This window comes from Apus apus, unplaced genomic scaffold (assembly GCF_020740795.1).
Source record: "Apus apus isolate bApuApu2 unplaced genomic scaffold, bApuApu2.pri.cur manual_scaffold_72_ctg1, whole genome shotgun sequence".
Classification (NCBI taxonomy): Eukaryota; Metazoa; Chordata; class Aves; order Apodiformes; family Apodidae; genus Apus; species Apus apus.
In genome coordinates, this window is record NW_026248870.1 from 1 (window position 1) to 12,694 (window position 12,694).

At 49.3% G+C, this 12,694-nt stretch overlaps 2 long non-coding RNA genes across 9 annotated transcripts; both read right to left on the reverse strand.

Annotated features, from left to right (window-relative positions):
* Positions 1-5,981: 5,981 nt before the first annotated feature.
* Positions 5,982-11,117, reverse strand: LOC127396318 (uncharacterized). 8 transcript variants are annotated; one of them, XR_007891956.1, is made up of 10 exons: positions 10,009-11,117; positions 9,841-9,889; positions 9,518-9,751; positions 9,384-9,438; positions 9,270-9,310; positions 8,958-9,186; positions 8,833-8,873; positions 8,706-8,748; positions 7,198-8,607; positions 5,982-6,699 (listed from the first exon to the last, which is right to left on the reverse strand). It is a non-coding gene; the product is annotated as an uncharacterized LOC127396318 (long non-coding RNA). The 8 variants fall into 8 exon arrangements; XR_007891961.1 differs by having other exon boundaries at positions 7,322-7,379; positions 8,512-8,607; positions 9,270-9,438; XR_007891957.1 differs by having other exon boundaries at positions 7,198-7,379; positions 8,512-8,607; positions 9,270-9,438.
* Positions 11,118-11,209: 92 nt separating this feature from the next.
* Positions 11,210-12,478, reverse strand: LOC127396320 (uncharacterized). Its single transcript, XR_007891964.1, has 5 exons — positions 12,073-12,478; positions 11,944-11,984; positions 11,643-11,836; positions 11,411-11,562; positions 11,210-11,298 (listed from the first exon to the last, which is right to left on the reverse strand). It is a non-coding gene; the product is annotated as an uncharacterized LOC127396320 (long non-coding RNA).
* Positions 12,479-12,694: the final 216 nt, after the last annotated feature.

A 12,694-nucleotide genomic window follows, 5' to 3' on the forward strand; every position in this document is an offset into this window, starting at 1 on the left:
ACCCTAACCCTAACCCTAACCCTAACCCTAACCCTAACCCTAACCCTAACCCTAACCCTAACCCTAACCCTAACCCTAACCCTAACCCTAACCCTAACCCTAACCCTAACCCTAACCCTAACCCTAACCCTAACCCTAACCCTAACCCTAACCCTAACCCTAACCCTAACCCTAACCCTAACCCTAACCCTAACCCTAACCCTAACCCTAACCCTAACCCTAACCCTAACCCTAACCCTAACCCTAACCCTAACCCTAACCCTAACCCTAACCCTAACCCTAACCCTAACCCTAACCCTAACCCTAACCCTAACCCTAACCCTAACCCTAACCCTAACCCTAACCCTAACCCTAACCCTAACCCTAACCCTAACCCTAACCCTAACCCTAACCCTAACCCTAACCCTAACCCTAACCCTAACCCTAACCCTAACCCTAACCCTAACCCTAACCCTAACCCTAACCCTAACCCTAACCCTAACCCTAACCCTAACCCTAACCCTAACCCTAACCCTAACCCTAACCCTAACCCTAACCCTAACCCTAACCCTAACCCTAACCCTAACCCTAACCCTAACCCTAACCCTAACCCTAACCCTAACCCTAACCCTAACCCTAACCCTAACCCTAACCCTAACCCTAACCCTAACCCTAACCCTAACCCTAACCCTAACCCTAACCCTAACCCTAACCCTAACCCTAACCCTAACCCTAACCCTAACCCTAACCCTAACCCTAACCCTAACCCTAACCCTAACCCTAACCCTAACCCTAACCCTAACCCTAACCCTAACCCTAACCCTAACCCTAACCCTAACCCTAACCCTAACCCTAACCCTAACCCTAACCCTAACCCTAACCCTAACCCTAACCCTAACCCTAACCCTAACCCTAACCCTAACCCTAACCCTAACCCTAACCCTAACCCTAACCCTAACCCTAACCCTAACCCTAACCCTAACCCTAACCCTAACCCTAACCCTAACCCTAACCCTAACCCTAACCCTAACCCTAACCCTAACCCTAACCCTAACCCTAACCCTAACCCTAACCCTAACCCTAACCCTAACCCTAACCCTAACCCTAACCCTAACCCTAACCCTAACCCTAACCCTAACCCTAACCCTAACCCTAACCCTAACCCTAACCCTAACCCTAACCCTAACCCTAACCCTAACCCTAACCCTAACCCTAACCCTAACCCTAACCCTAACCCTAACCCTAACCCTAACCCTAACCCTAACCCTAACCCTAACCCTAACCCTAACCCTAACCCTAACCCTAACCCTAACCCTAATGGCGGACCCTAACCCTAACCCTAACCCTAACCCTAACCCTAACCCTAACCCTAACGGCGGGCCCTAACCCTAACCCTAACCCTAACCCTAACCCCTAGCCCTAACCCTAACCCTAACCCACTAATCCTAACCCTAACCCTAACCCTAACCCTAACTGTGTCCCTAGTTGTGTGAACCCTACTGCTGACCTTGTGACCTCGTTATGTCCTCACCTGTAGCCCTCATGGTGGGGATTGTAGCCCTAAATCCTGTCCTGGGTGATGCCTGGTGGCACTATGGTGGTCTGGGGGTGTGGAAAAAAAAAATTTGATTAGCTAATTTGCATATTTAATTGGGTCATTTGCATAATTGGTTCCATCAATTTAGGGGAGATTACCCCTCCAGCTGGGAGTAAGACATGCAGTATACTTGGGTCACACTGGATGGATTGCTCCCAGCTGGAGGGGTAATTGGTCATCATTGTGCTTATCTAGTATGTATAAAAAAACCTAAAAACCATATGTCCGGTGCAGCAGAATCAGCTCCCTGAGAGTAAAAATTGGGTTTGTTTTTGTTTTTTTACATTATTATTATTTTTTACTCCCAGGGAGCATTTGATTTCAGCTGCACAGGAGATGTTTCAAAACCAAATCTGTGACTTTTTTTTTTTTACTCTATCATCTCTAAAATAACACATGAGAAGGAGAAAGACAAAAAGCCCTGAGAGAAATAAGGACCAAAGAGCCCAACAGCCAAAACAGAGAGACAAAAAGATACAACTGGGAAACCGAGAGAATGGGGAGACAGAGACAAAGGAGGAGACAGAGTGACTAAGACAGCGGAGCGACAGAGAGGCAAGAAAGTGAAACAAGGAGACGGAAAGAACCGACAAAGAAGCGACACTAGGACGGGTCATACACACATAGATGAAACAGCGAGACGAGAAGACCGAGGCAACAGAGAGACGCAATTGAGAGACGAGGCGGATCACAATGAAAATAATACAACCCGCCACAAAACCGAGAACGTGTAACCCAGAAAGAGAGAGACAGATGGAAACGTACAATAAGACAACAGCTGAGAAAAAAAGACACAGACATATGACAGTCTAAGAAAGCGAACACAGAGTACAACATAGAGGAACCGGAACACGGACACGGTGATGAATTGACGCTCGGCCCGAAGCGGACAAAACCGGACGGGGACTCGACGAGCGAACTGCGGCCGGAGGGACGCAAATACGGAGCGACGCACAGAGTAGTGTACAGACAAACGGAACCGAGACTGTGACGAGACAAACGACACGGACACAAAAGATATTTCAGCAAAAATAAGAACTGGAGACAAAATTTAGGCAAGGAGGAGACGGAAATGAAGAGGCAAAAACACCACAAGACAATACCAGAGACACAAACCAAGATATTAGAACACATATAAAGAAAGACAGACTCTAGGAAATCTTGACACCAATAAAGCCACAGAGATTATATTAGACAAGGAGACGAGGACAAGACAAGACACGGCATAGGGAGCTAGATCAAACGGTAACGCAGAGACACTGAAAAGCTAAAGCATAAATGAAGACATGTTGAATGACACTACAAGAAAAGGACAGAGGGAACACCAGAGAAACTAGAAGTCACAGGGAAAAAAAGAGACACCCACAAAAGCAAAGGACCCGTCTGACAGGAAAAACAGTATCAAACTCACCTTTTTTTTAATGAAAACACAGACCACAAACACTGAGCAGCCTCCTCTTTATTTCAGCTTAAGCCCATTCCAATGGGGCAAAATGACACAGAGGACACAAACGTCAAGCAGCCTCCTCTTTATTCCAGCTTTAGGCCGTTCCAATGGGGCAAAATGACACAGAGGACACAAACGTCGAGCGGCCTCCTCTTTATTCCAGCTTTAGGCCGTTCTACGGGGCCAAGTTAAGACACGGGACTCAAACACCGAGCGGCCCGCTCTTTAATCCAGCTTTATTACATCTTCAGCCCACCACCGACTACAGCTGTAGGAAGCAGCCCCAGTACTACAATTACATATTAAATTCCCATCCAGCCCACAGAACTCATATTTTTTCTGTCTGAAATAAAAAATCTCCAGGACTGACATAACCACTATTTACTGCACGTTCACTCGAACACACTGGTCCTGCCTCTACCACGCACTGCCCCCCACCCTCGATCCTGCCTTCCCAGAATAGACCTGGAAAATGGCTCCGGCAACGCTCGACTTGAACGGTCCTCTGGAACCGTGCTCCCGAGGGCCCCCTCTGCCGCCCTGCCTGCCAAAACCCCGGCCCGGTACCGCTCCGCGACCGAACGTAGGCGACGATCGTCGCCTCGCAGAGCGACCGGGACCGAGGAAAAAAAAACCCAGCTGGGGGAACGGAAAAAAAATCCCCCAGCTGGGGTTTTTTTTATTCTAATAATTTACTGTCAATCTATACCTTAAAAAAAAAGTCATCTCCACTCACAGGCTACAATGTCAAAAAACATTCATACACAAACACACAATCCCACACAGCAGTCCTGCCTCTACTGCACACGCCGCCCCCCACCCTCGATCCGGCCTTCCCGGAAGAGACCTGGAAAATGGCTCCAGCAACACTCAACTTGCATGCTCCTCGGGAACTGTGCTCCCGAGGGCCTCCTGCGCCGTCCTGCCTGCCAAAACCCCGGCCCGGTACCGCTCCGCACCCGAACGAAGGCGATGATCGTCGCCTCGCAGAGCGACCGGGACCGAGGAAAAAAAAACCCAGCTGGGGGAATGGAAAAAAAATCCCCCAGCTGGGGTTTTTTTATTCTACTACTTTGATGTCCATCTATACCTGAAAGAAAAAATATCTCTACTCCCTGTAGAAGGTCCCAAGTAACCTACAAATCCATAACCTCATTCATACACAGACGCAAAAAAGGGGCACGCGTCTTTCTTCCGCTACCGCGCGAGACCTGACCCGCCCCGCTGACCGGCCTCCGAATCAGACTGAGGCCCCGTGCCCCCTAAACTCCTCAAAAATTGTGGTCCCGAGGGCCTCCTACGGTGGCCCTCGGCTGCCTTGCCTGCCACGCTCGTGGCACGATACCCCTTTGTGCTCCACCGTAGACTACTCTCATCACATTGCAAAGCAACAGATAAAAGAACTCCACATCTAGAGAAAGAAAACACCCCACAGAGCAGGTTTCTGTTCTAAATCAACCTCACGCTACACTACACACTAAGCCACATTTGTGCAGACGATAGTACACCAAAACTACCGTCCGACTGCGACACGTTCTCACCCCACGCTCTGTGCGCCCGTCGCCTCCTGGACGGGCGGAAAGCCCGTTGGAACGGACACGGTCGCGTGCGAAGCCGCTCCGAGACGTCGACTACAATAACGTATCTCAACGTTAGGTTACTACAATGTACTATACAATGCTAATACAAACACTGAACAATAACAGTAGGTATATTAACGTACCTAGTCCATGCAGAGGCTGCAAGGATGTCTAAGACAACACCCACTCACACAGAACACAAGAACTCTTCTGAAGTGACAACCGATCACGTGCACTGCAACACATCTACTACGATACCGAGTCACATGTACAAAAACAGATTCTTACACAGTATATGGTCAAAAAACATTGGCATGTATCAGACATAATACTAGACATGGTAAAAACTAATGCTACTATAACAGGCCCGATACAACACCCTTGGACTTGTGACACGCTAAATGGTCAAATGCGATGCAATGACGACATCTAATACACAATGCATTACACACCGAGTCTTAAACAATACAGGGTAAAATACAACTATTGAGCCCGTTATGGCACTGGCAACTACGATGTGACACCGATGACTCCCGTACGATGCGTAGCGATGCGCGGCGCTCCGTCCGATACAACGCCACGTCGAACGTGAGGCGACGATGGGTCCGACGTGATGCCGAGTCTCGGACGATCCCCCGTAAATGAGTCGAAGGTGAGGCGTAGCGAAGATGCGAGATATAGTTATGTGACTGTGGGTTAGGTACGATGAGCCCCGCACCCTCCAAACGCAACAAGTCTAATAGAACACATCACGTGCGATACAGTAATACAGACTCATACGCTACGTGATTGACAACAATGAATCAGTGACACAGAGAGTGTAGAAACACAAATTGTCATAACATTCATTTTAAGATACTGCAAAATAATAAAATACTGCCACAACAAAGCAAATGGAATGCAATGTGAACGGCTCCCGTACTACACGCAGAAAATGCTCGTGTGAGAATGCGAAGTCAAATATGGCACCTGGTAACGGCTGAACCGACCGCAACAAATCAAACCTGAACGTTCCCGTGCCATTCGCTAATACGAAGACTATTACGATACCCGGTCCCATCCGTCGCAGCGCTAACGGGTCCGATACGATAAATGTTCGATCGGCATTACAAAACCGGATGTAATGCGAGACGGCCCCAAAGTCTTATACAAAACACTGCTACGTACCGTGTGACAGAGTCTATTACACCACCAATTCCCATACAACACACCGCTACCGGGTCAAACCTGGCACCGAGTCTCATACTATGCGACTATGGCAGGATGTAGAGATTGAAATGCGATTATGATTTGACCGAAGATGGAATGCGATACTGACTCAAATCCGTTAGGCTACTCGATTCCGTGATATGATACGCGGTCCGATTCAAACGTTCCGATACCGTACACAGGCACAAAATGCAACACTCTGTCTGCTACAATATACAATCACATACAAGGCTTTAGTACAACATCTTATACGATACATGGTAAAGGACAGTTCAGTCAAATCTAGTACATCACTGACTCAAAGGGTTACCACTGAGTCCAATACAACGGTTAATCAAATGCAAAGCACCTCTTACCACTCGACTACAACAACTCACAGGCTATACGTGGATGGTCAAGCAACACCACAGAGGACAATGATGAGTCTGAGACGCCGATTATTTGCCGCTATGAGGAACGACCGTCACAGCAAATACATTACAATTATACAAACTGCGCAAAGGAAATAAGTGAACGTACATGCGTACGAGTTACACATCGTTACACAAAATCGCATACATCTGCAAGTCAAATCATTTGCTAGTGACACATCCCATCGATAATTTTGGTACTACATCAGAGCGACAAACCCTATACAAAGCCGTACTAATGCAATATGCGTTGCTACATAAAATGCAACACCCAGACACATACAAGATGATCATAGATGCAAGAGAAACACAGTCATGAAATACATAGTCAATACACTGCCATTAAATACACTTAGAAAGCAATATAAAACAAATCCAGACCACAGAAAATTATAAGCCTGGACTGTACAACCTAAACCCGTACGGACACAGGAGTCGTACCTGACGCTCATCCGATACCCGACGTGCACCGCAGACCTGCAATAAAACCAAGAATAAAAAGAGTAACTGAAAGTAAATTAGTTCCATTTGATTTGCTGACCTCACAGGCAACAAACTCGGCTTCTCTATATCCTTCCCAGGGGCCGCTTCCTCCCTCCAGAACATTCCAGAGGAACATCTGAAACTCATGCCACATCACGAGGCTCAGGCTGGACCTCCTTGCTTCCCAAACTCCTTCTCAAAGAGGACTCTAGGTGCATCTGGATCCAGTCTTCCCCTCAGTCTCCTCAGAATTCAGACCCTTGCTGCCTTTCCAAAACTAAATTTCATAGAACTGGAGCTCTGTGCCACACCGGCAGAGACAGTCTCAGGCTGCAATACTGCTAACGACACCCTGCCCGCAGGAATTCCAATCCCACGCTCTGGAGGATGGACCGAACGGTATTTGTCAAGCGGAAAATACGAGGGATGCTCGTGACTCCACCGATCCGACACCTTATAAGTAACTGCTGCTTTGCCCTGCCTGACACAAACCTGCTCAAACTGGGGGCTGACAGAAAGCTTTCTCCATCACATCCCACCTTCAAAAAGACAAACCCTCCGAGACCTGGATTCGGCCGCTGGAGCCGGTTCCCTCTGACACCACACGCTAACAAACCTTCTTGTGTTGCTCTGCTCCCGCCTCTGCTGTTGTGGAGCTTGCGTCCGATTGCTCTCTATCTGATAAACAAAATTACACAGAATTGCCATATTACAATCTAGAGCTTGCAGATTCCACAGAACTTGCTACTCCTCAGTAATACCATTTGGAGTTCAACTCCAGCCTGTTACTAAGCATCCCACCGTGGAACTTTAAGGCCCACACATACTTGACATAACACCTTTGAGAGTCCATCGGTTCCACTACTATTGAGCAAGCCCTCCCACAAGGCTCCGATCATCTCCATTAAACACCGTGGAGATGACTGCCCACCCATCCTAACAATGGCTGATTCGGCCAAGATGACCGTACAACCTTGGCCTCGACACTCAAGGCGCAGGAACATTCACACCAGAGGCTCTTATGACTCCTCTGGCAGCCCCGGGCAGAGCAGCTCCAAACTGAACATACACACAGACTAACATGAAATGAGCCCACAAACAATTAGACAAAACACTCAGTAAGAAGAACATCTCCAGGATCCAGAACTGTTGGACGAGACTGCGTACTGAGAGGCAAGAAGACTGCCTACCGAGAGGCAATGCTGAGGTGTTAGAGGCTCTGTGGCAGCACAAGAAATAAGTCCACTGTAAGAACCCATGACGAGAAGGTGTCAAAACTGAGAGGATGGGTGGGCAAGAAGCCTGTCTTCAAGACCTAGGAACATCAAGATGCACGGAACAAGTCCCAGGCTATAGCTGGACATTGAGAGATCAGAGATGCCGATGCAGCTGGGAACAGTATCGATACAGGGGACCAGCAAGAATCTTCTGAAATGCAAGACTGATTCACACTTGTATCTTTTTATGAAAGAAAAGCGGCTGCTGAAGCGCTATGCTGATGAATGTGGGCATTCTGAGCCTAGGGATGGTGCCCGAGATGGGTGAGGGGCTCTGAGAGCACCGAGAAGACAGCGAGACCGGAGGAGCCTCCGAGACACCACAGATAACAAACCACACACCGTCACACGCAGGTTGGAGCTGCCCTGCCCCGCACGTGCTGGACTCTTCCTGAGAAGTGACCTGCTGCCTTTGGCTGCCCAAAGGGAACTGCTCCTGCAGAGCCCTCTCCCCTGCTTTAAAACCCCTTCCTGCAGTTCCCAACCATCTCTCCTCTGTCCACTGCTTCCCAGACCCTGGTCCCTCAACTTATCTCGCAGAGGTCTTGGGATCTGAAGCCGTGGTCATCAAGCAAATCGCATCAGCTGACAGGGATGTTCCGGTCACACGGTTCCTCTTCAGCACCTTCGATATAACACCCACAGACGATGCAGGAAATACCATGTCAATACCGACCCTTCCTGCAACGCCAACCCCTCAGAACCCTGTGGTGTTCTGCTCACCTGCTCGTCCCAGAGATGCTGTTGCTGTCATCCCTCATAGCACCTAAAATACCAGAAGACAAAATTCCTGTTGTACTTGAGACAAGGTACCGGCCCCAGCAGCCTCTTTGCTAGCAGCCCGGCTCACCTCGAGCGCTCATCCGATTCCAAAGGTGGCCTGTGTGGCACCTGAAAAACCACAGGAAAACAATTACCCACAGATCCATAACATCTTTGTCTCCAGTTTACTGGCCCAGACTACAACTATCTCACCTCCTCCTTAGCAAACAGGCTGGTCCCTTCTCAAGCATCAAGTGTTAAAGAAGCATCTGAACCTCTGTAGCTTTGAGGCTCAGAATAGAGCCCCTTGCTTTCTAACTCCTTCTCAGAGAGGGGCTCAAGGTGCTGCTACACCCATTCCTAGCCTCGGGCTCCTCAAAGGTCGGATCCTCACGCTTCTGTCCCGAAGGTGGCTCGTTACGACGTGACCTGGGTGCGGCACCTGCGAAAGACGAAGCAAAAGGCGCACGCTGCTGAAACACGTCTGAAACAGTCTGGCCACGGTGACTCCCTTCTTCAGCTCACCTCAAATGCTCATCCGATTCAAAATGTGGCCTGCGCGGCACCTGCAAAACCAAAAGGGAAATGCATAACTGAGTGCCGATAAAATACTGCAAACCTGGCCCACAACCGACTCACCTTCTCCAGACGCTCCTGTGCGGGCTGCTTTGTCTCTCCGAAGCATTAAGGAGACCTGCAAAACGAAAGGGAAACAATTAGCATCCACAAAATATTTTGCTCTAAGTCACTGCCTTGGCCCACGACCGCCTCACCTTCTCTGGTACCTCTTCAGCATATGGCTGGATCCCTCTGACATGTTGAGGAGAAGTCTGAGCCTCCTGCTGAGCCCTGAGGTTCAGACCTGACTCCCTTGCTTTCCAAACTCCTTCTCAGAGAGGGGCCCTATGTGCTGATGGATCCCCTCTTAGCCTTGGGCTCCTCAGAGATCAGATCCTGGCACTTCTGTCCCATAGGTTGTTCATTAGAGCTTGACCCAGGTGTGGCACCTGCAAGAGACAAAGCAAAAGGCACATGCTGCTGAAATATGTCTGAAACAACAGCCTGCCACAACAAGTCCCTTTTCCCACTCCGTTACCCTGACCCTTCTGCCATTTGTCTCTGCCGCTATGAGGCCTGGGCAACACCTGTAAAACACAAACAAGGGATGCTTCTGACTTCAGCGATTATACAACACCTGAAAATTATCTGCTCTGTCATTACTCACCTCTACACAAGCCACCTCTGGGATCAATAACCTGCTTACCTCACTGCTTCCATCTTCCACTCTCCTCCCTCATTTGTTCGGTGCTCCTCCTTTCACCCAACATCTGAAAAAGTATGACACAAGTCACCAGGAGGCTGCTCCTTAGCTTTCCACTTCCATAGACCTTGTTCCCATTTAATAACATCTAGAACACAACTACAGGCAGCAAAAAAAACAAAAGCCACAACCCCAAACTTTTAACTCCACCCAGACAAGTCTTAACATCTTTCAGGTTCACTCTGCCTCAGTACAACTAAACAGAATCTGCCAGAAGGCTTAAGTCATCTCCATTGAACACCACAGAAGTGACTATCAACCCATCTTGACAGTGGCCACTTGGTCCAAGATGACCATACAGCCTTGGCCAGAACGGTCCAGCCTTAGCAAAACACATCCCAGACTCTCCTCCACCGGTCCTTGACAGCCCTGGGAAGAGCAGCTCCAAGCCAAACACACACGTGCAGACTGAGACACCACACGACCCTACAAACTATATGAAAACACTCTCGGTGAATGGAACAGCTCCGCTCTCCAACACTGTCGGGCGAGACCGCTTAAGAGAAAGCGATGTTGAGGGGAGGCGGCTCTACAGCAGCCCCGGGAATGAGTTCAGCATAACTGACCGTTACAAGAGTTTATAGTCAAAACCGAGAGGATGGATGTGCGAGAAGCCCGGCTTCAAGACCTGAAAACGTAAGGATGCGGGGAAGAAGTCCCAGTCTGAGAAAGTCAATGGCCAGAGAACTGGAGATGCCGATGCGCTCAGGGACTACGTCACGCAAGAAGACCTTAAGAAACTCCTGAGATGCAGGACCGATCTGTGCTTTCGTGTTGTTACGCAAGACGAGAAGCTCCCGATTGGCAAATATGCTGGTGAATACAGGTGTTCCGGGCCCTAGCGATGGTGCACGAGAGGCACAACTGGGTCCAAAAGAACAAAGATGACATCAAGACCCGAGAAAGCTCTAAGACACCAAAGACAGACGACACAAACTACAGCCACCACCACAGACACAGGCTGGAGCTGCCCTTCCCAGCACATGCTACATTTGAGCTACAAGTAACCCCTTCCCCTCACCTGCCCAAAGGTGACTGCTCCTGCACAGCCCTCTCCCTGTGCTAGCTTCCAAACTCCTGCCTGTGATTCCCAACCTTGTTCCCCCTGCCCAGGTCCTCCCAGTCTCTAGTCCCTCAACTTATCTTTCAGAGGGATTGTGGTCTGAAGTCAGTGAGGAAAACCACGTTAGCTGACTGGAATGCTCCTGCAGTCACTCTGATCCTCCTCATCGCCTGCAATAAGAAAACAACCAGTGCCTGCATCAATTACCACATCCATCAAGGCCAATCCCTTCTGTGACACCCAACTCCTCCAAACACCCCGTGTTTCCATTAGCACTCATACCAGAGATGCTGTGACCATCATCCCTTGCAGCTCCTAAGATAATCGATACTACTATTGTGCTTGTGAGAAAGCACCAGCTGCAGCAGCCTCCTTGCTACCGGTCCTGCTTGCCTCTAGTGCTCATCCGACTCCAAAGATGGCCCGCACAGCACCTGCAAAAGACAGTTTCCTACGTGTATTGTCCATAAGATACTTGACTCTCAAGTCACCGATACAGCCACAAGTGCCTCACCTTCTCAACCGCTCCTCAGTGCGCAGCTTCGTCCCTCTGAGGTGTTTAGGAACCAACGCACTTACTTTCTACGCTGCCTCTCAGAGAGGAGCCTGGGTGCAGCTCCATCTGCTCTGAGCCCGAGGCTCCTCACAAGTCAGAACCTCACTTCTTTTGTGGAGCTGATTTTGTAGAAGTTGAGCTGTGGGCCACACCTGCAAAAGGTAAAGCCAAAGGCATAGTCTGAGATACTACCTCATCCAGCCTGTCCATAGCTATGCCCATCTCCTCCTCCTCCACCTTGAGTGCTTGCCTGTCTCACCTCAGTCCTTTTGGACTGCTGCCTAGAGGCTTGGGCACCACCTGTGAAACAAATACAAAAAAGGATTGCTTCACAAACTGTACAGCACCTGAGAAACCTCACTCCTTCAGCTCGCTAGTCATTGCTCACCTGGCACGAGCCACTTCTTGGGCCGCTATCTGCCAGGCTCACTGCTCCTGCCTTCAAAATAAAAAGAATTCAAGCCATAATGCCATCTCCAAGATGCCACACTTTCTTGACTGCAACTACGGCCTAGGGGTACAAAAAACACCCCCCAACTTTAAGGATCATTCTGCTCCACTACCGCTGAACATCTCATCCTATGAGGCTCCTATCGCCTCCATCAAACACGATTACAGTGACCATCCGCCCATCCCCACCGTGGCTGATCCATCTGAGATTACTAACTACCTTTGCCTCAACAGTCAAGGCATAGCGACACACCGACCAGAGGTTCTTACGGCTCCTCCACCAAACCCTGACTCCGCACCCCTGGGCAGAGCAGCTCCAAGCCACACACAAACACTACAAGTAACCCTACAAAAGCACACAACTCAGTGAGGAGAGAAAGCTCTCGGCGAGGAGACTCGGAGACTCTCGGGCAAGATGACCTACTGGGATGCAATGGCGAGATGAGGAGGCTCTGCGGCAGCCGGAAGAATGAGTCAAACAAAACTGCCTATTACAAGAAGTAATTACAGAAAGCAGATGAGGGATGCGCAAGAAGACCGGCTTCTAGACCTAAGAACAT